At 34.6% G+C, this 26,500-nt stretch overlaps 2 pseudogenes; one reads left to right on the top strand and one right to left on the bottom strand.

Annotated features, from left to right (window-relative positions):
- Positions 1–588: 588 nt before the first annotated feature.
- On the bottom strand, positions 589–2,658 carry LOC115966595 (annotated as a pseudogene).
- Positions 2,659–6,006: 3,348 nt separating this feature from the next.
- Positions 6,007–26,500, top strand: part of LOC115966594 — a 44,707-nt pseudogene continuing 24,213 nt past the window's right edge.

Genomic DNA, 26,500 nt, shown 5'->3' with positions numbered 1-26,500 from the left:
GAATTAAGCTCCAAAGCCTCCAAGAACTTCAACCTTCGAATCTTAACCACATTCAAAGAGAAATCATTCAAGTGATCTTCCTAGATCTCAAATTGCAAGTTAGTATAAAGATCTACGGATTCAAGTCTCCAAAGCCTCGAAGAACTTCTACTACAATCTTCAAAGACGAAGAACACACAAAGAACATTCAAAGAATACACGAAGAACGAGAAGAATGAAGGATTCCTAACAAACACATAGTTAGAGATTCATTGATATTCTACTTCAAAGATCTTTTGATCATTTTCTCAATCAAATCGAGAAGCATTGGTGTTCAAATCAAGATTATACTTGAATTAGAGATTTTTCAAGGAGGTCGAATCAGAGGAGTATTATTTTGTAATAGGATTCAATTTTAGAGAATTGTACATACTCATACATTAATACAAATATACATTTGTGAAACTATTTTGATAGTTTGATTTCTAAACTTGAAATTTAGTGTTTACAACATGCTTTATAATTAAGAACAGAAACACCATACAGAAGATTTCATTAACATTACTTCACCAATCCGATTCCCAAATGAACTCAAGGAAATCTGGCACACTATCAAATAAGAGGTAATAAATATTATTTTTGTTCTTTGAAATACACCTACTTTAATCTCCAATTATAATTTCTATGTTCTGCCTTCTTATTTGGCTATGGGAGTGACTATCGGGACAAGAAGCAGTAGTTGACAGTTAGAACAAAACCTGTAGCAGCTCCAATTTCAAATGGTAGACCAATAATTGTCGTTTTTTTCTTCCTGATAAAAGTCTGTTCAGACTGACAAGTACAGTACTCTGCACGACAGAGACCATTGTTTCCCTCGAAGCTTGTACTGGGAAAAGTATCGAACTGACCTCCTTTAGGGATTTCCCCACACAAATGATTATAGGATACGTCCAAAGTTGACACAAAGCTAAGATTTACCATTGAACGGGGTATCTCTCCTGATAGTTTATTGTGAGACAAATCAAGTTTCTCCAAGTCTCTCATCCCTGATAAATTATTTGGAATAGGGCCGGATAGGTTATTTCCTTTCAGGTTCAAAACATGGAGCCGTTTCAAATTCCAAAAATCTGGCCAGATTGGGCCTTGGAGATTGTTGTAACTCAGGTCTAAAGTTGGTCGAAAGCTTGAAATCTGTCTATAAGTTAAGGTTGGTCTACCTTGTTGAACAAGTTGAAATGGAAAGCTTGAGACAGGCTCTTCTATTGTGATATTCCCACTTATGAGGCTTTGTAGTTCAGTCAAGCTCTTTGGTATCTCACCTTTGAGAGAGTTATTAGACAAATCCAAGTAAAAGAGAGAATCAAACTTTCCGAACCATGATGGTATGTTTCCCCCCAAATGATTCCTAGACAAATCCAACAACTGCAACTTGTGGCAACGACTCAACCACTGTGGGATTGGACCTCTGAGTTGACAATTGGCAAGAATTAGACTGTTGAGGTTTTTGAATTCCAGACTCGCATCATTTGGAATTTGTTTATCAAGAAAGTTCCTTGAAAGTACCAACATACTTAAATTCCTACAATGTTGTAGAATCCTAAGAGCTGATAATATATTACTAAGGCTAGTGTTTGACAGTGAGAGCTGTGTTAGAGACTTCAAATTCTTGAAGTTATTAGGGAGTTCACCGCCGAGGTTGTTGCGGGCAAGATTGAGTGCTTTCAATCCTCTGCAGGAGGAAAGACCATCAGGAATTGGACCAAGGAATAGGTTACCAGCAAGGCCTAGGGAGACAAGATTTTTCATTGCAGAACAATTGAGATTGATTGGACCACTTAGAGAGTTGTTGCTCAAATTCAACATTTGAAGTGATGGGGAGTTTACCAGCGAATTAGGCAAATGACCAGTGAATGAATTTGACATGGCTGAGAAGTGCTCAAGCCTTGCAAGGCTCCCAAAAATGTCTGGAAGAACTCCAGAAATCAAATTAGAGGAGATATCCATTTTGACAAGGTTAGAGAGGTTACCAATTCCATTACTCAATGGTCCAGATATCCTATTACCCTGAAGATTCAGTTCACTTAGATTTTTTAGCTGGAAGAGAGTTCCGGGCAAACTCCCTGTTAAACTATTCCCATCAAAAGAGAGATGATTTAGAAAAGTACAATTTGCTAAATCTTTTGGAACTTGTCCAGAAAAATGGTTATTAGAGAAATTAAGCACTTGAATTCTTGTAGATATTGTACACATACCTTTGTTGTTGATGGACCCAACAAAATCATTGTTACTTAAGTCTATGATCTCTATGTTTTGCAGACTAAACAACTCAGCAGGAAGGGAACCCCAGAGGAAATTATGAGAGAGGTTTAGAACTCTCAACTGATTCAATCCTGCCAAAGATTCACAGATCTTCCCAGTAAGTCTTTTGCTACCAAGTTACAAGCCAACCACCCTTCTTCCCGAAACAGTGGAATTATCACAAGTGATTCCAGACCAAGAGCAGCAATCAGGAAATACAGTGCTGTTCCACCCAGCAATTGCTGACTCTAAACAATTGGAGAAACCAGCCATGGCTCTCAAGTCATTTGGATTGCATGTCAGTTCCTCAGATTTGAGGTTCTGTGGCTCCAAACTGAGAGCCAATAAAGCCAAGTATAAACAGAAAACTCGAAAGCCCATCCTAGTATGAATCAGAATCCAAAGAGATACAAGAGAAAAAGAAAGTAAAAAAGCAATGTGTATGCTATTCTGGCACAGAAATGCTAAGCATATAACACCCACTCTCACAATATTTGTCATGCTGACGTCACAAATTTTGATTGGAACATACATCACTCTAACGTACCAATCAAATTCTATCACTGCAGCTGATGGTAAATTTATTGTTTCTAGCAAGAGGGTCCAATACTCCAATGTTCATCATTTCTACATATTTTCCCTCCTTTTCTTATCTATATTTGTGCTTTTGGTTTGACTTGATTATTGAGTTTATTTAACTTATTTGTTTGCTTATGTATTGCTTTTTAAAATTCTTATTTTTCTTACCTTTTTCAAGTATAAATATTCTCTTGCCCAGTTTCAATAAAATAAATAAATCAAAACCAACACCTAATGTACTATGCCCCACAAGTCTCCCACCCTCCCCCCCCTCCCCCCTCCCTTTTTTCCCTCTCCGTTGTCTTATTTCTCCTTCTTCCTGCAATGTTTGCAAGCAATGACCATTGACCATAATGACATTCTTGCAGTGATTGGTGACAATTTTCAACTCCAAGACCATGTCACTGTGCTACTTTTGTTCAATTGACAACTTCAACCGATGATTTGGCTCGGTAGTGATTTGTTCGGTTGGGTTCCATTGGATAAGGTATCTAGGGGATGGGATTGATGGCTTTGTTGCTGCTAAAAAAAAATTTCCTCCAAATTTAGGAATATCCTTTAACCCACTACTTGCCAATTGATACATGCACACATAATTAATGAGTTATCTAATTTGTTTAAATATTGTAGACAATAACGTAGTTTTTTAATTTCTTTTTTTGGGTGTTTAAAGATTGAAATTTAGAAATCAATACATTGGGTCTGTTTGGATTGAGCTTATTTTTGTTGAAACTGAAAACTGAAACTGAAAACACTATAGCAAAATATTTTTTAAATGTGTGAATAGTGCCGTGTGACCCATTTTTAATGAAAAAGTTACTGAAAAGTGGAATTTGTGGGTCCATGAACAGTGCACAGATGCACTGTTCACCGTGAAAAAGTCAACATTTGCGGCTACTGTTCATGAACAGTAGCCGCATTACTCCTGAAACGCGTGAAAAAAAAAAAAAAAGGAGGACGCGTTTACTGTAGCGTGGGTCCATGCCCAAAACACAAACGCTGAAACGCAGTAAAATGTCCAAACCAAACGGGTACATTGTATTTGTTTGAAAATTGCTTATTTTTTGTAGCTTATTTAATGTGAGACAAAAAAACTAAAAACTAGTTTATTTCTAAAAAGTTTAAATTTAAATTATTTGAAATAAAGCTAATATAAAAAATATTGTGGGACCTACAAATAATATATAAAATAAACAAAAAGTCAGCTTAGAATCAAATGTTATATGCACACTTGAGTTTTTTTTTTTTTTTTGGGTGTTTGAGAGTAGAAATTTGTTTGTGCATATACATGGAAGTTGTGTAAATTTGGTAGAGGAATTGTAGAAATTGGTTAAATTTTTTTGAAGAAATTTGGGAAATTGTGATTGCTTATATTATAAATTGCCCATTAGTCAATCAATTACCTACTTAGATCCCACTTAAAAACTTAACCAGACTTGCTTATCACCTACTTCCACACTTCTGTCAAAACTGTTGAACAATTCTACACTCTAGCGCGTCTACATAGCCATCCATCTTAATCTTATCAACATGGCTTTGTCCATACTTACGTTGACTTACTGGCATGAAAATCAAAGTCTTTAGACTTTTGATAAATTAAAAGATAACGAGTGCCGAGGTCCGAACCCACTTGTTTGAATTGCATATATAATAGTGTAGTACTTTGCATTCTCTACTTTCATCTCTTTGGCAATTGGTATCCACCTAAAATGTTCTTCTGACTTATCTGTTTGTTCTTTGTTTTGATGGCTCTAAGTCTAAGTCTCCAACTACCAAACCTGAATTCTGAGACACTGACATGCAATCCAGATGACTTGAGAGCCTTGAATGGTTTTTCCAATTGTTTAGTACCAACAATTCCAGGGTGGAACTGGGAACAACACTGACTCTCTTGGTTGCTGCACCTGGACTGGTGTCACCTGTGATAATTCCACTCAGGCTCAACATAATTTGGGGTTTAAGACGAAAAATTTTATGCGGATTTTTAATATGTAAATATCAATTAAACAAAATTATTTAATATTAATCAAATCAAGGTTAATTTGATACATTAATGGCACGTTTGGTAGACTGTAATAGGCACTGTAATGTAATAGTTATTCCTATGGTTTAGTTATTCAATAGTTTGATTATGTTTTTATTACAGGGAATAGTCATTCCTTATGAATGACTATTCTTTAAAATGAGGAATAACCATTCCTCTCTAAAAGGGTTGTAATAGCTATTCCTTAATAGATGTAATAATTTTTAACATTAATATATTTCCAAATAAATAAACTTTCCATATCCACCTAACAATTATGGAAATAAAAAATCATAAAAAAATAACTCATCTCTCTAAAATTTAAAATATATTATTTTTTGGGAAATATAATTGCATGAATGAGATTTTTCCTAAAATAGATCATAAGTTTTATTCTAGTATTACAATTTACAACCAAACTAATGAATATGTTTAGTTATTCCATTACAACACATTTTATTTCTGGTAATAAAGATTTTCATTCTTGTTGTAATCCACATTCAGTGTACCAAACGTACCCTAAATATATAATTTAATGAATAATGCCAACAAAACTAATGTTATAATTTACTATCCAAATGAGTTAACAAATGAGTTTGAAAATGTCTCTCTGTCGGAAAGAAATAGAGGTTTTTCCCTCTTTTTCTTCGGCAGTAGAAGTGTTCTGTTCCTTCTTTAGAAGGAGAGTGTGTTCTCTTAAGGTAACAAGTTTACCTTTCGAGCTAGTGGTCATGTTTGTTTTTCAGGGGTCTAGGGAAATACTTCTTATGCTCTTGTTTCTACTTTTCACTCTATCCTGTACTATGGAGGATTTAGCCAGTCAGTGGAACAAACTTTCATTATCAGAGAAGGAAACGAATGGCTTTGTCCTCTCTAAGGAACAACGCTCCGGTGAATTTCTATCAGCCCTTTTCATGATGCTTGGGAAGGAAGTTATTTATGTGCCAGGTTTCTATGAACACAAGCAAACTTTCACGAGGAAAGCTTCTTATTTGGATAGAATGGAGTCGGAAGGAATTGAGACAGAAGCCGGTGAGGGCAGATTGGAGAATGATTAGGCGAGTAGGGAAACTGAAGGGGAATCAATCATTAATGAGGGTGTAAGTCATGTTAATGATGAAACGGTTATGAGGGAAACGTTACACTTGGGTTTAGCTATCCCAGCAAATCAAGACTCTACTTCGAGCCAGCTGTCTCCAGCTGAAATTCAGGAATCAATGGATACATGCTATAATGAGGGAGTTACGAGATTGGCTAATGATTTAATTCCTTTGGGGGTTACGTTTGATACTTTATTTGAAATTCAAATAAAGAATATTGTTGCAGATATTGCACGATTTAATGGGGATTCAGGTAGGGTGGGACTCTGAGCTGCTTATGTTCTCTCCATTCCACCTAAACCCCTTCTCCCACTCTCTCGAGGTTCAGAACAGGTCATCTGGAAACCTCCACCCGGGTTGAGACTCAAAGTGAACTTTGACGTGGAAGTTCTCACAGCAATAAAAGCCATCCCGCTGAATTTACAAGCTATCCCGCTTCATCAAGTGGTAGAACAGGCCAAGGAGATGTTGGCACAATTCCATGCAAATCAGTAGGTTCCTGAGGTACAGATAATGAACAGTGGCAACGGAGGATCGAAATGGAGGTGTCTGCAAACGGGTTTGGTAAAAATAAATTTTGATGGGGTTTTATTTAGTGAATCTCATATGTCTGGTATGGGAGTAGTAATCTGGGTTGATAAGGGAGCTATTTTGGCATCATGCTCAGAAAAAATCCATCAAGCATACAAGGTTGATGTGATTGAAGCGTTGGCAACCATGAAGGCTATGTCTTTTGTGTTTGAGCTGGGTTCCCGAAGAGCCAATCCTGAAGGTGATTCTCTTGGACTGATTCAAGCATTGAAGGCAGAGGAGCATAGCTTATCACCAACGGGTTTGCTGATAGAAGATGTGAAGATGTTTGCTAATAATTATGTAAGATTGTTGTATTCTCACATTAAGAGAAACGGCAATAGGTTAGCTCATAGTCTGGCGAAAAATGCGTTACGCATACCAGATTTTCAAATATGTATGGAAGATGTCCCATCGCATTTTGTTTCGATTTTACGAGTGGATGTAGTTGATTTACATTTATAAATCAATCAATTTCTTTCTCAAAAAAAAAAAAAAAAAACTAATGTTAATTTCATATAGAGAATTGAATATCATAGTTGAACCATAAATATTAATAAAAAGAAATAAAAATATATTACAATTATAAAAGATACTTTATTTTGGATATACAACGATGCATAGTGAAGTAAAGTTATCATCTAATTTTTAATTTTATATTTTGTTTTTAAGAGAGATAGATATTATTTGGTGTATGGCTTTGTAGGATATGAGTTTACAAAAATTAAAGTCTCAAATTGTTAGAGGATATTAATCTATAATTGATGATTTAACACATTTGCAACATTTTTTTTTTTTGAAACATTTTAGGGTTTCAATTGGATTAGGGTTCTATTGGTCTTGTACATTGAGAAAGCACTATAAAATGTTCACAATATGATGTGACATTGACTTTCATTGATGAAATTCATCAATTTAACTAATGAATGTTTAAATCACTTTTTTGTGATTAGTAACATGGCAATTTGTAGGCTAATAGTAAAATTTATAGTATTCTTAACATCACCAAAAAAAAAAAAAAATGCACAATTTAAAAAAAAAAATATATATATATACATATATATAATTTTATAAAAATTTGGGCCTTTAACCATGGGATGTGGGGCCTTTTTCTCTAAGGTGATTGTTTTTTTTGGGTGGGGCCTTAGGCCTTGGCCCTGATTTCACTGGTTTTGACAGAAGGGTAGTTGGGTTGGAACTTGGCAGCAAAAGACTTGTTGGGAAGATTTGTGGATCCTTGGCAGGCTTGAATCAATTGAGAGTTCTAAACTTCTCTCATAATTTCCTTCAGGGTTCACTTCCTGATGAATTGTTTAGTTTGCCAAACATAGAGATCATAGACATAAGCAACAATGCTTTTGTTGGGTCCAATCAACAACAAAGGTATGTGTACAATATCTACAAAAATTCGAGTGCTTAATTTCTCTGATAACTATTTTTCTGGAGAAGTTCCAAAAGATTTGGCTAATTGTACTTCCCTTCAACATCTCTCTTTTGATGAAAATAGTTTATCAGGGAGTTTGCCCGAGAGTCTTTTCCAGCTACAAAATCTTAGTGAACTGAATCTTTAGGGTAATTGCTTATCTGGGTTGCTAAGTAATGGAATTGGTAACCTCTCTAACATTGTTAAATTGGATATCTCCTCTAATTTGTTCTCGGGAGTTCTTCCAGACATTTTTATGAGACTAGCAAGGCTTGAGCAATTCTCAGCCAGGTCAAATTTATTCACCGGTCATTTGCCTACTTCTTTAGTAAACTCTCCATCACTTCAAATGTTAAATTTGAACAACTTTCTAAGTGGTCCAATCAACCTCAACTGTTCTGCAATGAAAAATCTTGTCTCCTTAGGCCTTGGTTCGAATCTGTTCCACGGCCTCCATAGCCCTCGCCGCCAACCTTCAGATCTCTTAATCGGGTCGTGGGTGTAAGATTTGGGATGGGTTTCGATGTATGGGTTTTGGGTCATTGATTGATCGGTTGGGTTGGGATTTTGGGTTGGTGGTGGTGTCATGGTTGTGGCGGCGGTTGGTTGAGTTTTGGGCCGGCAATGTTTGTGGCTGTAGTGGGCAACGGTATTTGTGGCTATAGTGGGTTTTGATGTGTGGGTTTTGGGTCATTGATTGATCGGTTGGGTTGGGATTTTGGGCCGGTGGTGGTGTCATGGTTGTAGCGGTGGTTGGTTGAGTTTTGGGCCGGCAATGTTTGTGGCTGTAGTGGGCGGCGGTGTTTGTGGCCATAGTGGGCTGGCAGTGTTTGTTGAAGATTTTGAGTTTCTTTTTCTTTTTCTTTTCTCTTTTGTTAAGGTTTTTGGATTTGGAATTTGTTGGAGATCCAGTGATTGTGATTGTAGTTTGTGGAGGTTGATTTGCCATTGGTGGTGATTTGCCGTTGCCGTTGCCGTTGGTGGTTTGTGGAGGTTGATTGTGATTGTAGTTTAATGTGTTGGAATTTGTTTAATATTATTTAATGTGTTGGATATATTATTTTAATGTATAGAATTGAAAAATAGAAGATGTGATAAATGGTGAATTGTAAAATGGTGTGCTAAAGTGATAAAGTAGGTTTTTGGTATATTAAAATGACATTTTTTATGAGAGAGCTGATGAGAATGCTCTAATCAGCTATGTGGGGAAATTCCTTTAGGAAGTCAGCTCGATACTTTTCTGAATACAAGCTTTAAGGAAACAATGGTCTTTGTCACGTACAGTGTACTTGTCAGTTTGAACAAATTCCTATTCTTTCTATAAGGAGAGAAAAAGGACAATCATTGGTCTACTATTTAAAACTGGAGCTGCAGCAGGCTTTGTTCTTACTGCCATATGTTGCTTCATGTCCGGATTGGCATTGCCAAAGCCGCACAAAAGAAAGTACATAAGATTTGTTACCTCTTAAGTGATAGTGAGACCAGATTTCCTTGTGTTCATATGGAAATCGGATGGGTACAGTAATATTTCTTTTTTTTTTTTTTTTTTTTTTTTTTTTTTGAAACGGAAACATATCATTTAATTAATTAGAAAAAACAACATCCTGATACAAAGCTTCCCTAACTATTGGAGGAACATCTTCCATCCAATACAGATCTTGACTAATGTTTCTAGCAAATTGAGCTAACTCATGAGCCACTCTATTCCCTCCACGCCTAGTACATTCAATCCTAACCCATTGCAAGTTCCGAACCAAATGATGAATATCCCCAACAACATTTCCAATCAAAGAAAAATCATCCTGCAAAGCCGAAACAGCTTTCATGACAGAAGAATTATCCCCTTCAATGACAAGTTCAGAGAAGCCAGCATCAATGGCAAATTCAATAGCTTTCCGACATGCGAGAAACTCAGCCTCCTCACTAGAAGATACCTCAGGACCCTTTGCTGCCATGGCTGCCATAACCTCACCTTTTTCGTTCCGAATAACTGCACCAAAACCTGAACTTTTAAGAGCCGAAAACAGAGCTGCATCAAAGTTAAGCTTGAAGATCAAAGGAGGAGGGGGCTGCCAAGTGTCCCGAGAAGCTAGCCCTCCATGTGATGGTCCCATTAATGCAGAAGCAGTCCGAAACTCCTCAAGAACCTCTGTTGCCCGATTATTCAACCAGCCTGGGTCATGAAACTTACCCCCATGCACAACCCGATTTCTTTGATTCCAAATCAGCCATGCTTGAACTAGCACAACCTCCAGATCATGAGACTCTACCCGCTCCATTAAGTATTCCATTAAATGAAGCATATCCACCATACCTGACCCACCTTTCTGCAGAATTTTTAAGCTACCTGCCCACACATCTCTAGCCGCATCACAATCCCAAAGTGCGTGGACAACTGACTCCGGAAACCTCAAGCAAATTGGGCACATCGCATCTGCAATAATCTTTCTCTTAGACAGATTCAATTTTGTTGGTAAAATTTCATTACAAGCTCTCCACCCAAACACCTTTATTTTGTTGGGAATTCTAAGCTTCCAAATTGCAGGCCAAACTTCCTTTCCAGCACAACCCCGAGAACATTCAGCTACCCTTCCTTCACTCAACACTTTCCTAGCCACCTTGTAAGCGGATTTAACAGTAAAAATCCCCTTCCTTTGGTGCATCCAGATCATACAGTCCTCCACATGTCTTCGGCTGAGCTGAATTCTACAAATAGCTTCTGCATCTTCTTTTTCAAACATATCCATGATAAAATCAGCCCTCCATGCATGCAAGTCTTGGTCAATTAGTTCAGCAACAGTCGCCTCACGAACTTCATCTTCCACTAGATTTAGAGGAGCATTTGTTGGATAATTTGGTATCCATTTATCCCCTAGAATCTGAATAGAGTGGCCATTCCCAACTCTCCAGCAACATCCAGCCTTCAAAGTAGGAAAAGCAGCCACAATACTCTTCCAAACAAAAGAGCAATTTGGTGACTTCTTAGCAGCAAAAAGAGAGGTTCTTGGAAAATATCTAGCTTTGAGGCATTGGAACACCAAAGAATTATCATCATGCAGCAACCTCCACCCTTGTTTAGCTAACATTGCTAAATTAAAGGCCCTTAGATCCCTAAACCCCAATCCTCCCTCCCTTTTTGATAGCGTCAATTTTTCCCACCTCTGCCAATGAATTTTCCTTTCATTCCCCACCTGTCCCCACCAAAACTTAGCACACATTGCATCCAACTCATCACAAAGTTTCAAAGGGAGTTGGAAAACACTCATAGTGTAAGTAGGAATGGACTGAGCAACTGCTTTAATCAGAATTTCCTTACCAGCCTTAGACAACATCTTCCCCTTCCACCCCTGTAGCTTTTTCCATATCCTATCCTTCAAGTATGAGAACGTATGATACTTTTTACTCCCTACTAATGTAGGCAGCCCTAAATAGGACTCAAATCGGTTCACTTCCTGCACTCCCAAAATCCTTAAAATGCCCTGCTTCTGGCCGGCTGAAGTATTGCTACTAAAAAAGACCGAGGACTTTTCCAAGTTTATGCACTGGCCTGACGCATTAGCATAAGTCTGAAGCACCTCAGAAACAACCTCCACTTCATTTTGAGTTGCCTTGCAAAATAAGAGGGAATCATCTGCAAACAATAAGTTAGAAATTTTCGGTGCCCCTCTGCAAATGGAAGCGCCATGAATTTTGCCATCAGATTCTGCTTTTGCCAACAAAGATGTAAATCCCTCTGCACATAACAGAAATAAATACGGTGAAAGAGGGTCTCCTTGGCGGATTCCCCTAGTCGGAGTCACATTCCCATAAGGCTTTCCATTAAGAAGAATAGAGAATGATGTGGTGGTAACACAGGTCATCACTCTCTCAATCCATTTATTTGGAAAACCCAGCTTTTGCATAATGCCCTGTAAGAATAGCCATTCCACTCGATCATATGCTTTGCTGACATCCAGCTTCAAAGCCAAAGCACCTGTTTTACCCTTCTTCCTAACATGCATGGAATGCAAGACCTCATATGCCACAATAACATTATCTGTAATAAGTCTACCTGGAACAAAAGCACTCTGAGTGGGAGAAATAATATCAGGAAGCACTTGTTTCAGTCTATTGGCAAGGACTTTAGAGATAACCTTATAAATGACATTACAGAGGCTAATAGGTCTAAATTCAGACATTTTCTCAGGATTTTTCACTTTAGGGATAAGCACAATGTTGGTATGATTTAAATCTGGTAACATAACTCCATTATTCAAAAAATCTAACACAGCATGCACTACATCATCACCTACAATATGCCAGAATTTTTGATAAAATAAGGCATTCATACCATCTGGGCCAGGTGCCTTTGTTGGTCCCATCTGAAAAACAGCTTCCTTGATTTCATCAACAGTAAAATCCCCAGAAAGCATCTCCTGCATGTCTGTAGTCACTTTGGCCGAAACTGTACTTAAACACTCCTCCATTTGATGACATGATCCTGCAGAAAAAAGATTATCAAAATAATCAACTGCAATCCTGGCTATATCCTCCACCTCCTCCACCCACTGCTCCTGTGAGTTCATGATGCCCTTTATATGATTCCGTCGTCGCCGTTGTGAGGCTTTTGAATGGAAAAATTTAGTATTTCGATCCCCATGTTTCAACCATGCAACCCTAGATCTCTGTGCCCAATAAATCTCCTGTTTCAACAAGAGATCATCCAACTGTTTACTAACTGCCAAAAACTCCACCTTACTTTCATCAGTAGTGACAGCTCTATTAATTCTATCAAGCCGATTCTGAAGGGATTTAATTTCTTCCTCCTCAGGTCTAGTCCTTGTGTCTCCCCATGCCTTTAATTCATCACCACATGCCCTAATTTTTGCATGCACATCTGCCAAACCCGAAGCCCCACTTCCTGCCAAACTCCATGCTTGCTGAACCCGAGGCTCACAGTCATCCCACAACAACCAACATTCTTCAAACTTAATCATACAGATTAATCACACAGATATATGTAGCTTCAATTGTGGCTAGAGAGTTAATTGTATTTCTCCTAATGTTAACCATGTAGCTTATTAGTTAGTTTCATATTCTCTATGATATGAAAATGAATGTGTTTACACTTTTATTAATAACTAGCTGCGAACCCGCGCGTTGCGCATGATAATTATTTTTATGGTGGTTTTATTAATTTTTTTTTTTTTTACAATTTAAACTAATCTAATAATGAGTAATGTATTTCGTAATTATATTTTTATTTAGTATAAGAACAATCATAAATATAATATAGAAACAATCCAAAACACCAAAAAAACGTAAACTAAAAAAAATTAATAAAACTAAACATTGATTAATTCAACCAATATTAGGATAAAATTTTGTTTTTGATAATCTATTAAGGTTATTTTCTTTGTAGAAATTATAATTTTGGCCACCCAAAACATATTATCAAATAAACAATTATTAGCAAAATCTAAGAATTAAATTTCTATACATGCATTGTTATAAGATAATAATAAAAAAATTAAATTGCAAAAGTTAAAATTTGTCACCTATCCGATTATTTCGTTTGGCTAACCTTTGCTTTTCTTTAAATGAATGGCATTATAGAGTACTTCTAATACAACTATTAAGAGTACTTTGTCCACCACAAAGGATTAGAAAATAAACAAAAATTAGTAAAGTCTCATATTTTAACATCTAAATTGAGCACTATAAAAAATCATGGTATGTAACAGAATAAATACCAAATTATCCAAATCATGCTATGTAATAGAATAATATTATATCTTTATATGCTATATTTAATTCTTTAGAACACAATAGGATAACATTTAACAATCAAAGAGAATTAAAAAAAAAAAAAACAACAAAAATTTAAAAAACAAAACTAAATCGCATTAACCTAAAATAGAGTTTTAAAGAATATAAAAAATTATCAACCTAAAGTAGAGATGCAAGAAAAATAAAAAAATCCACCAAAAAATTTAGAGAGAGAGAGAGAGAGAGAGAGAGAGAGAGAGAGAGAACCTTTTTTTTGTGAGGGAAAACTATGCATAGAATAGAAAAGATAGTGACAAATTTATATTAAGAGGGTGTGAATAAGAAGAGACAAAAATAAAGGAAGATGAAGGAAAAGAGGAAGAATGATATTAATGTAGAGGGTAGTGGGAAGATGAAAAGGTAAGGGAGGGAGAAAGATTGAAGAAGTAGTGGGGAGATGAAATGGTAAGGGAGAGAGAAAGGTTGGAGAAGTGTAAATATTTTAAAAAATAAATGTTAAAAACAATTATTAAAAAAAAAAAAAAAACCCTAAAGCTTGTAAGGTTTCAACGTATTTTGTTTTTTTTTTTCTTCCTTTAAGCTGAAAAGGCTCACACAAAACCCTAAAGCTGAACTGAAAAGACTTTGGGTTGGGCTTGATAGTGGAACTAAATAAATAAGAGGCGGACTGGATTAATTATATAGATTTATTATAGGGTGATAATGGAAGTAAATAAATAAGTAGTGAGTTGGATTTATTAAAGGGTGATAGTGGAAGTAAATAAATAAGTAGTGGGTTGCATTTACTGGGCTGAAAATTGTAAAAAATATTTTAAAATTGTAGGACAAAATATATTTTAAAAAAGAAAAGAAAAAAAAGAATGACGTGGCAGCTGATGTGGCGCAACGTGAGAGCAGCAGCATTAAACACTACGCTTCAGCTTTTAGTAATATATAGACTAGTTGTAGACCTACGCAATGCATGAGAATATAAATATTATGAAATGAGGTGTAATATAAGTATTATGACAAGTACTGTTTATTTTTTTATTTTTTAAAATCTACTAGTATTTTTTTTAATCATTTTATCTCTACAAATATATCATTTTATTATTAATAATATTATTTTATGTTTGATTAATATTTTTTTAAGGTGAACCATATTCTTCTAACTTCTATTGTAGTGTATTATATTTGTTTAATATTCAACTAAACTTTATAAGTTTCAAATTTATTATTCAAATTTCTCATCTCTTAAGGAATAAGGAAATTTTCATAATAATCAAAACTCATTACAAAATTACAATACTATCTTAACCAAAATTAAAATGAAACTAAAGGAATAAATAATAGGCTTTATAATAATTTATTACTCAAACAATTGGTAGGCATATTCAAATTCATGTTTCCAAAAAAACTATGTATTAACTCAAACTAAAATTCAACCAAAGCTATAAAAGGGAAAAATAAGAATTTCTGATGGGATATTAAAAAAAAAAAACATAAAACCAAAACACATATTAAAAAAAAAAACCATCAACCTTAATTAGAGTTATAAGAAAAAATAAAAATTCACCAAAGAAAGGAGAGAGAGAGAGTGAGAGAGAGCTCACAATTTTGTGTGGGACAAATATGGATTGAATGGGAAAATGATAACAAATTTATACAAAATAAAATGGGTAGATGAAGAGTTGTTGATGCCAATTTTAGCAAATCCCTAACCAAAAGTCCATGCAGAGGAAAGCCCAATGAAAAGCAAGGCCCAAAGACCCACCAAGAAGATCGAAAAGCAAGAAAGGTCCAAAGAAAGAAATGCAAGGGAAAGCAATCTGCAGCAAAATGCAGATCTGCAACAGAATACAAATCTGCAGCAAAATACAAATCAGCCACAAAATATAGTTCTTCAACAGAATTGCTTCGACAGATCAAGGCAAATTGGGCCGAAGACCCTTTTGATTTAGTCAACATTATTTGGCCCACAAAGGCCCAAACCCTTTTGTATAAAAGGATAGGTGTGAAAAATAATATGAAGAAGCACGATAAAAAGAAACAAGGAGCAGCAAGAAGTGTCAACAGCAGGAATTGCGTGAAGGAAAGAAAAGCCAAATCAAAGGAAATGATAAACACAATAGGAAATGCATGAAGAAATAAGACAGAGACACGCAGCAGAATGAAACAAAACTAATTTGCTACAGTAGAAACAGCGTGGAAATGAAAGAGGACAAAAACAAAAGATAGTGGAGCAAGCACACAAAGGGCGGAGCACTACCAAACTATACCTAGCCAATACAAAGGAGGTAGGCCCACAGTCAAGGGGATTCAAAGGGTGTGGTTTGGTGGTAGGGGGAAAAGGTGTTTATATTTGGTTTCCAACCGTGACTTCTTTTGGGAATATACCTTGATGGGATGGTATCTTACCCAAAAGAGGTAGTAGATGGTTGGGATCATTTGATGCATGCCATAGAGGTAGGTGGTGAGGTAACCCAATCCTTATCCATTTGAACCTAGAGGTAGAGGTATATAGCAAGAACAAACAAAATGAGTAGTGGTGCAACAAATGTATTTAGAGCAAGGCAACCAATGGGTTGGTGGGTAGTCCTAAAGGAATGTCTACAACAAGTCAAAAACATTTGGTGAAGCCTTAGGGGTAAAAGGGAGAAATCCCATTAAATCAGTCCACTATATAAAGGAGAGGTTGCTATAGATGAGGGAAAAAAACCCATGGTAAGAGAGAGGAGTAAACACCTGAGAGGCACTTAGAGGGGGAGGCACTCAAAAAGAGGGACCCAAGAAAAGGAAAGACTCAAGAGGGAACAACCCATGGCAAGAGAGTAGTAAGAAACTAAAAGTAAAAAAAGAACGGAGAGAAAGAAAGAAAGAAAGTGGTAAAAAGAAGAGAGAAAACATGGCAGGAATAGGGGCATACATCAATAGACCATATTTTCCCTCCCTCTTAGCAAACCCAGTCTTTGAAGTCCCATAAAAGTAATAGCAAGTAGCCATTTAGGCCTATTCTCCAAAATGTACAACTTTGATGGCAAAAGCCTATGACAAGGTTGCTCAAATTGGGGTTTGGATTCCTTTTTGGTTTACTTATCCTATGGGAAGATTCAATACTTGATTTCAATTGCAAATATGTTTGATTTCACTCATTAGAACTTATATCTGCTATATTTAGTCGTTCTGCTGTAGATAATTTTTTTTATCATGTTCCTGCATCAGTTGTCTTGATGTGGTATCTTTATTTGCTTACTAGTTATTCTGCTATAGCGCCTTTTTATTATATTTACCGTGCTAGCTATTATACTAGCTAAACCTTTTCTGCTGAAACCTTCTTATTTCTTTGTTATTACGTATTTTATTTTTGACACGAACTAATCATTATCTAGCCATAAGTATATATACATATACATTGTATCTCATGTTTTGCAAAATATATTTTATATGTATATATGTGAATATGTATAAGTACATATAGAATATATGTATGTATATATTTGATAATATGCTAACCCATGTAAACTAACATTTTCTTGATGAGTATTTTCTTTGGATTTTAGATTTGTTTATGTGCAATAAGTAGAAAAGTATTTATGCAATAAAAAACGAAGAGTAGTCATTCACGTTGCAGAAAAGTGCAGAAAGTTTTACTGCATAGTAGAAGGTTTTACTGCATAGTTGAAAGTTTTACAGTGCAGCAAAAGGTTGTACTGCGTGGCAGGAAGCTTTACTACATAGTAGAAATTTTTACTGTGTAGCAGAAAGTTTTACTACATAGTAAAAATTCGGTCCTGTGGCAGAAACTGGAGAAAAGTTCCTTTTGCGACAGTAGCAGAGGATAAGCCCACTTTGCAGTGTCTTCCTTTGGACTTCGACTCAACGTTTGCGCACAAACTGGTAGTGGTAGAATGGTACTTTGGAGCCCATTCTGCAGAGCGCCAGACACAACTTCTTAGAAAAAGCCGAGACTAAGCATTGTCCAATAACATCAAGGTACAAAAAACATAAAAAGAAACCTCAACAAGAGTCAAAATATAAAAAGATGAAGGAAGTATAATGGTAAAATAGTAGGGAGATGAAAGGGAAATGTTGGAAGAAGTGTAATAGTAGGTGTGTGAATTAATAGAGAGAAGAAGTGTTTTTTTTTTTTTTGAAAATAGGGGGAAGAAAAGTTTAAATAGAGAAAAGAAAATATGTAAAATAAATTAATGACATGGCTGCTAAAGTGGCACAACAGGAGCATAGCAACAATAAATACTATACTTCAACTTTTAGTAATACTAGTCGCTAACTCCTGCGATACACGGGAATAGCTACTGGATGAGTTTCAAGAAAGCAAAAAAAAAAAAAAAGGTTATTTTAATTATTAGTTTTTTGTTGGAAGGAATAAGAGACATAATGTTTTTAGTTTATCTCTAGTTTAGTTTGTGTTGTATATATAGGTATATACAAGTTATGTTGTAATATATATATATATACCAAAAGGTGCCTCTTGAAAGGTCATAACTATTAAAATTGGTGCAAATTGGATATACCAAAAGGTGCCATTTGAACAAAAATATGCCTATTAACCAAAAAGATGTTTGTTAAACGAAAAGATGCCTATTGAACAAAAATGTGCCTATTGAACAAAAATGTGTCTATTGACCAAAAAGATGCTTGTCGAATGAAAATGTATTTATTGACCACTTCAAAAAAAAAAAAAAAAATGCGTTTATTGACTGAAAGGGTACCTATTGAATGAAAATGTATCTATTGATAAAAAATATGCATATTGAATAAAAAGGTGTTTGTTGAAGGGTCATAATCTTTTGGATATGAATAGTGGTTTATATTCATTTGGGAACTTCTTCTCTTTCATCTTCTCCAAATCTGCTATTTGCAGAACCTAATAAACTTAATAATATCTTGGGAACAAATTTGTAGTAACCCTTTAGCAACTCTTGTGTGGGAAAAAATATTGTTTAAGGATAACATTCAATTAAGCCTCCAAGTCAATCATTTTTGTTCGTTTTTATATTATTAAGATTTTAGGGACAAAATGGGCTTTTGTCCTTTTCGGACAAATTAATTAGTTTTATACCCCCTTTCCCAAACTAAGTAGGGAAATGTCCCTCTTTTAAAACTCGATTTATGATAAATCGAGTTAGGCCCTATAGTGGCGTTTTAAGGAGCCTACAGTGACGTTTTTTAAGACCTATAGTGACGTTTTTTAACTCGTCCTCAATGAAATCGAGTTATAGGTAAAAAAATTGCCTATAACTCGATTTCATTGAAGTTGAGTTAAAAAATGTTACTATAGGTCTTAAAAACGTCACTATAGGCTCATTAAAACGCCACTATAGGGCTTCAGAATTTTTTTTTTTTTTTTTTTTTAACTTGATTTATCATAAATCGAGTTTTAAAAGAGGGGCATTTCCCTATTTAGTTTGGGAAAGGGGGTATAAAGCTAATTAATTTGCCCAAAAAGGGCAAAAGCCCATTTTGTCCAAGATTTTAGTCTATGTGATTTTGCTTTTAAACACTCCACTGCCTTAAGTATCTTTTAATTTAATTTTTTAGTTTATATTCAGGAAGACAGGGTAGAGACTAGAGACTAAACCCCTTTGAAATTGATGGTCATGATCATAGTGAGAATTGTACCATCAAAAAACGTAAAAGTATTATAGGATTTTCGATATATGTGTGTGCATGTGAAAGCAAGGATGAAATTTATGGAATTGTGAAAATGAGTTTATAAAGTTTTTTTCTTCATGATAATTACTTAGAATTCTGGATGTGAATTGTAGAACATATAAAATATTTAGTTTAGAATAGTTTGAATTGTATATTACTTTTTCTTGCTATCTTTTTGGGTTGTTATAATAGAAAAAAGAATATAAATTGAAAACTATTATAGTTTTTTTTTTTTTTTTAATCAGCCTGAAGCCTATTCAATTCAATATAACTTTGAATATTGAGTTGCAAATTTTTAGATAAATAAAAATACCTCTGACTTGTACTTTTACCGCTTTGCGCTTGAATAGTTTGAATTGTGTCTTGAGTGGTTAATTGATAAGGGCTGGAAAAACTAATAACTACCTAACGGAATGGTGCAACCATACACCAAAAGTTAGGAAAAATAGGATTGATACGGTTTGTGAAAAGTTATATCTTTTTGTTTTTAATTGTAGACGTGGCAACAATTTATATAGCCAAGTGGCACCATGAAGAGTGGTCAACAAAAAGTCAAACTTTTCGGTTATTTGTTATTATATAGATATAGATATAGAATAGACTAATCGCATACCTGCGCGTTGAACGTGATAATTTTTAAAGATGATCTCATTAAATATTTTATTAATACTATAATTTTAGTTATTAACCATTGTTTTTTTATTAGTTTTTAAGTTAGTAAAAACCTTAAATATACATTTTTTTAAACCTTTACACACACACACACACACACACACACATATATATATATATAAAAGCTTCAATAAAATGTCAAAAAATGAATTTAAAATTTTATAACTTTATATCTTATGTAATTTCTACTATTACCAAAGAACATCACTTTTTACGTTATGATTAGAAATATGGTTTCCATAGTTAGAGTTTGATTAGTTTTAAGTTTAAATTTAGTACTATGATTGTATTTAATTGTTGATTATTGATTTAATTTCTTAAGTGGATTTAACGGTTTATTTTACTACATTATAAAGTTTTTAATGTTCTACGTATGGTCATCTCTATTTTATTTTTTACTTCTCCTTACAATCTCTTTGTTTTCCAATTAGTGATTACTAATTGACGTTTGAATTTTTTTATTTTTTTTATCTACTCTTTATTACTTTGTATTGTTTTTTCCATTACCAACTCTCTCTCTCTCTCTCTCTCTCTCTCTCTCTCTCTCTCTCTCTCTACTCTCTCTCTCTCTCTCTCTCTCTCTCTCTCTCTCTCTCTCTCTCTCTCTCTCTCTCTCTCTATTGGTAACCTATCGTTTTCCAAAACATGATGATGATTCTATAACATTAAATTTGCATTATTAGTTTTTTTTTTTTTTTTTTTTTAATTTAGTGTTTCTAAATTGATATTTGTTTTGTATTCCATTTTTCCTTTGATGCATTGGGTTCGAGAATGAGGGTTTCCCTAGCTTCGCTTTATGAGGACAATTTTATTTATTGAATTTAAGAAAAATATTATAGGTTTAATTTTTTTAAATAAAAAGGAGAGAAAATATAAATAATAATGATATATATGGGGGGTGTTGCTGAATTCAAATGTTGAATAAAATAATATGAGAAGAAAAAAAAATTAAAAATAATATATATATATATATATATATATATAACAATAGGCACTAACTTATCCAAATCATTCTATGTAATATAATAATATTATATTCTTATATACTATCTTTAATTTTTTATAATGTAATAGGATAACATTTAACAAGCAAAGTGAACAAAAAATTACTTAAAACATAAAACTAAATCACATAAACCCAAAATAAAGTTCTAAAGAACACAAAACTTGATCAAGCTAAAGTAGAGATGCAAGAAAAATAAAAAAGATCCACCAAAATACTGAGGGAGAAAGAGAAGGAAATATCCCTTTTTCGTGAGGTAAAATTATGCAAAGAATGGAAGAATGAATGAAAAATTTATACTAAGAGGAAAATATAAAAAAGAAAGAAAATAAAGGAAGATAAAGGGAAAGAGGAAGAGTGATATTAAGGTAGAAGGTTTGGGGAGATGAAAAGGTAAAAGGAAGGAGAAAGGTTGGAGAAAGTATAAATGTTAAAAAAAATGAGTACAATTTGACGAGGACAATTTTTTTTATTTGAATTAAGTATAATATTACATTTTTTTTTATTTTTTATTTTTAAAAAGGTGAGAAAATATAAATAATTTAATGATAAGGAGGATGTGGTTGAATTTCAAAATTGAATAAAATAAGATGAGAAGAAAAAAAAAGTGAAATTAAAAGATATAATAATAGACACTAAATTATCCAAATCTTACTATATAATAGAATAATATTATATTTAATTCTTTATAATGTAATCGGAAAATATTCAACAATTAAAGAGAACAAAAAATAATAATAATAACTTAAAACACAAAACTAAATTGTATCAACCTAAATTAGAGTTTCAAAAAATACAAAAAATATAAATCTAAAGCAAAGATGCAAGAAATTTGAGAGAGAGAGAGAGAGATAACCTTTTTGTGAGGGAAAACTATGCAAAGAATAGAAGAGAGAATGACAAATTTAAAGTTAAAAAAAAGTGAATAAGAAGAGATAAATAAAGGAAGATGAAGGGAAAAATAAATAGTGATATTAAAGTAGAGGATAGTGGATGTTAAAAAAAAATTGTAGCAAAATTGGAAAGGAAAATGATAATGACGTGAATGCTGATGTAGCTTAATTGAAGCGTAGCAACAATAAATGCTACACTTCAGCTTTTAGATATATATAGATATAGATATAAACTAGTCGTGGACCCTGCACGTTACATGTGATAATTTTTTTAGGGTGGGCTCATTAAATTTATTTATAATTTCATTTTTGACTAATTTAATAAATAGTAACATAATTTATATTCATTTTTTAATTTATTATAAGGACAATCACAAATGTTAATATATATATATATATATGTTATTTTTGTGGTACCAAATCAAAACAATACAATTTTTCTTAAGAATTCAAAAAGTAAGTTAGCGAAAACATTAATTTTTTTAATTAACGTTATTTATAATTGTTGGGACCGGACCAAAATAACAGGTTGGGCCTTGGACCCGTCCTAGGACCCCGGCCCATCCGAGGAGTCAATGTGACTCAAGCCATCCATATTCAAACGTCATTGGGAACAAAGACGACATGTCCGAGGAGATATTTCTCCTCGGATACTGAAAAACAAGAGCAAATGTACATCCCAGCCATTGAAACCCCTCTCCTAGATACGTGAACAGGAAAGAAACACGAAATATCTAAGTAAAAGCTGCCACCGCCACATTGAATGCGCTACAGCTACTCTCTTAGCCGCATTAATGTGGAGAAGACCCTTGAACAGTACTACTTTGGCTACCGCAACTCACAAAGAACTGAGAGGAGTGTCTGATGGGACAAGTGCTCAAGTAAGGGTTTAGATGATCGACAAGTGTAAGGCCCAGATGATAAGAAAGGGCCTATATAATGTGTATAAGTCCCCGTAAGAGAGGGCATGAAAAGAGAGAGAAAAAAAAAGAAAAAAAGAAAAAGAAAAAGAAAAGACTATTGCATGTAAAGAGTTCCTGCTGCATTACTTTGTATCGAGAAATTAGGTTTTATCCTTATCATTCAGGGAGATTTTGAAACGTAATGACTTTGTTTCTTGTTCATATATTCCCTCAACCCATGCAGTAATCCGTTTAACTTACTTAAACCTAGTTCTTAAACCCGTACTCTACAAGAATTCATTATGTTGGACTTTTTGGACCAAGACTTGAACAACAAGGATTGGGCCACCAAATTGTTCCCCTACAATAATATTTGTGTATCATGTAAAAATTATATAAAATCTGAAAAATTTTCTTTCCATTTTTAACATATTTTCTCAAACCAGAAATTTTCTACCATACAATCAAAAACACCGAGAATCTTATCTAAAAAATTAATTAAAAATAAAATAAAATTCAATAAATAAAATAAAATAAAAGATGCAATTCTTTTTCCTTAAAAAAAAAAAAAAAAAAAAAAAAAACAAGAGCACAATTCCATAGAGGAAAAAGTAGAGAAGTTTGTTTAAAAAAAGAAGTATTGTGTTAATGTTGTCATAATCTAATCTAACATCTAATCCAACATATGAAAAATGAATAGATGAATAAATAATTTTAAACACAAAATAGAATTTGTTTTCTTAAAAATCTCAAAAAACACAATAATGAAATAAAGAAGATGAAAAAACAATATAAAATATTCGTAAATGCTTAAAACAATTAGTTAAGCAGCTAAGGAACATCATATAATAAAGACTTAATATTTTGCTACTAATATATTTAACACAATATTTACAAACAGCGAAAAGAAATTGCACAAAAACCATTGTCTTCAACTACACTAACTGTTTTTCATTAGCTTGTCCAGATTATCTTATTACTTTTCAAAGAAACTAAAATCTGACAATAACACAAAACATGACATATTATAATATGATTTTCCTCAATTCAGATCAACATCAAACACCATTCATTAAAAGTGTTTAGTGTTGTAAATAAATGACCCAAAAAAAAAAAAAATACTTGCATCAATGAACACATATGAACTAGTTAATAATAGGACAATAAGGGAACAAATCTCTAGTAGGAGAACCTCCTATGGGCAGTGAATATTTTTTTATAGAAAATTTTAAAAAGTTGAATTTTAAAAAACAAATATTCATCAATCTGAGGTAGAGATACAGGGGAAAAAATACAAGAAAAAATGAAAAAGAATTTGAGAGAGAGAGAGAGAGAGAGAGAGAGATAATATTTTTTGTATGGGAAAAATATGCATGGAATGGGAGAGAGTGACAAATTTATAGTAAGATAATGGGAATAAGAAGAGTTCGAATAAAAGAAGATAAAGGGGCAAAATAATATGTAAAGTTAAAACTGTCAAGATGAATATATATAGACAATACTTTTATTTGATTTTCCATAGATTTATTATATAGATTATAACATCAAACTTGACTGTCATTAAAGTAGTTGGAATTGTCCAACTTGACTGTCATCATGTTTGACATGTTTGACAGCAGCAACAGAGGTTGATTGGCCAAGTTGATTGAAGAAGAAGTTGAAGTTGTAGCTGCCATTGTTGAATCAGAGTTGGTAGGGATCGTATTTAGCTCTGATACCACGAAGAGAATTGAACTAAGGTCAAGATTGAAGCAAACAAAGAATTCAGAATCACAGGAAAAATAGAGAATGAAAGAAAAGTGAGAAACAGAGAGAAAAGAAGAGAGAGAGCTCCAGAATTTTCTGTAAATGCTTGTGATGATGTTGAAAATTATCACCAATAGGTCACACCGTACTCGTGACTCAAAGCGAACCTGCACAACAAGAACGATCGAAAGAAAACCTTTAGAGAGCACCGGTGTGGTGCCGGCCTAACACTCTCCGAAGGTCAAGTCAGAATTCGTCTCTTCACTTCTAGAGCGCTAGAGAGGGTCAATTAATCTTACCTCGATTTGCGAGAATGTTAGTCCTTTTATAGTGGTGGAGAGTTGGCTTTTCTTCTTGACCTCCAGATCTTTCCAATGTGGGACTCTAATACAAATTCTCCAAAGTGTGGTGAGCAAGGATTTCCCTTTTTGGATCTTAGGGCTTTTCTAGGCTATAGAGATTTCGGATCATGGGCCCTTACCATGTCTGCCAACGATGGGCCTTCAAAGCGCGTGGGACCATCTTTACACAGGCCCAATAGTTCCAATCCGTCAGGCCCATTAAGGTAGGCCCATCAGGCTCTATATTTTATCATCTTCAGTTGCCCCCTTCACCCCAATGGTTCGTCCGCTTTTAGGTTAAAGGATCAATGGGGTGACGATCCTAACGTAGGGGTATGACGGGTATTTTTATGACGGAATGGGATCCGTGAGACAAAAAGAAGGTTTAAACTGATTGGCGGATTCGTGCAAGATAGGATGACGGTTCCAGATGAATCAACCCGTCAAAAGAAGAATCATCAAGTTGACGGTTACACGAAGGGTACAATCTGTTGATGCGTACTGACAGGTTGTCAACATTTATTGTGAATGCCACGTGTCAATCTCTGAATGGCCGTTGTATAGGATCGAAGCGTCGCTTCGTCTTCCGTGCATCTCCTATATATATATAAGGCGCCTCACTCTCCCATTTTCACAATTTTCAATCAGAAATCATCTGTCAGAGCGAAGCCGTCAACCTTGTCAGAGCACTCCGTCGAGGACGAGTATCTACCGATTACAACAACCGTCACCCATCCTCCGCCAAGTGTGGTAAGTATTTACTTTAATACCATAATCAAGTTACATTTCTGTCCTTGCATTGTTGTTAGGCTTACTATACCCGTCAATGCTTTCAAACCCGTCAGTCTTAGGTTTCATCGTCAATTGTAGGAAATGTCTAGTGCGTCAAGTAACCAGTCGGTGGTTCGTGACGGGACGGAATATGAAGATGTATACCCGTCCGGTCATAAAGACCAAGAGAGCCCCGGCGAAGATAGGAGTCCGTCTGCCTCCTTTTCGTCCTCAACAAATGAGGATGTGGAGATAGTTGAAATAGAGGGTTCTGATGACGACGGGAATCAAGCACTGGAGTCCGTTGTGGGTGCTGATGGACTAAGGAAGTTCATCATGTTGCCAGAGTGGACAGTGCATAGGTTCACATCCGTCATCAGGGAGAGACATTTCAGCACTTTTAGAACCAACTTCCAAATCCCAGACTACATTTCCATCCGTCTACCCTATGTGTCGGAGAAGTGTTACTATGAAGGGGTAGAAGGTGTCGGAGTATACGAGTAGGCGTTGAAGGCAGGACTTCGGTTCCCGCTCTCTACACTTCATAGGGAACTTTTGCACTATCTAGGGTTGTCCGTCACACAGATATCTCCTAACGCCTGGAGGGTCTTCATAGCCATGGAGATTCTTTATGATGCATGGTCGAATGGAGAAAGGAGACTGACGGTTCGTGAATTTCTTCACTGTTACCGTCCAGACGAGATTTCTGGGTCAAGGGGGATGTATAGTTTTGCCAGTCGGAGCCCCTTATTGAAGGTGATCTTTGAGACCCCAGA

The sequence above is a fragment of the Quercus lobata genome, chromosome 11 (genome assembly GCF_001633185.2).
Source record: "Quercus lobata isolate SW786 chromosome 11, ValleyOak3.0 Primary Assembly, whole genome shotgun sequence".
In the NCBI taxonomy this organism is placed as follows: domain Eukaryota; kingdom Viridiplantae; phylum Streptophyta; class Magnoliopsida; order Fagales; family Fagaceae; genus Quercus; species Quercus lobata.
The sequence above is the reverse complement of the archived record's forward strand: the minus strand, read 5'-3'. Positions and strand labels throughout refer to the sequence as shown.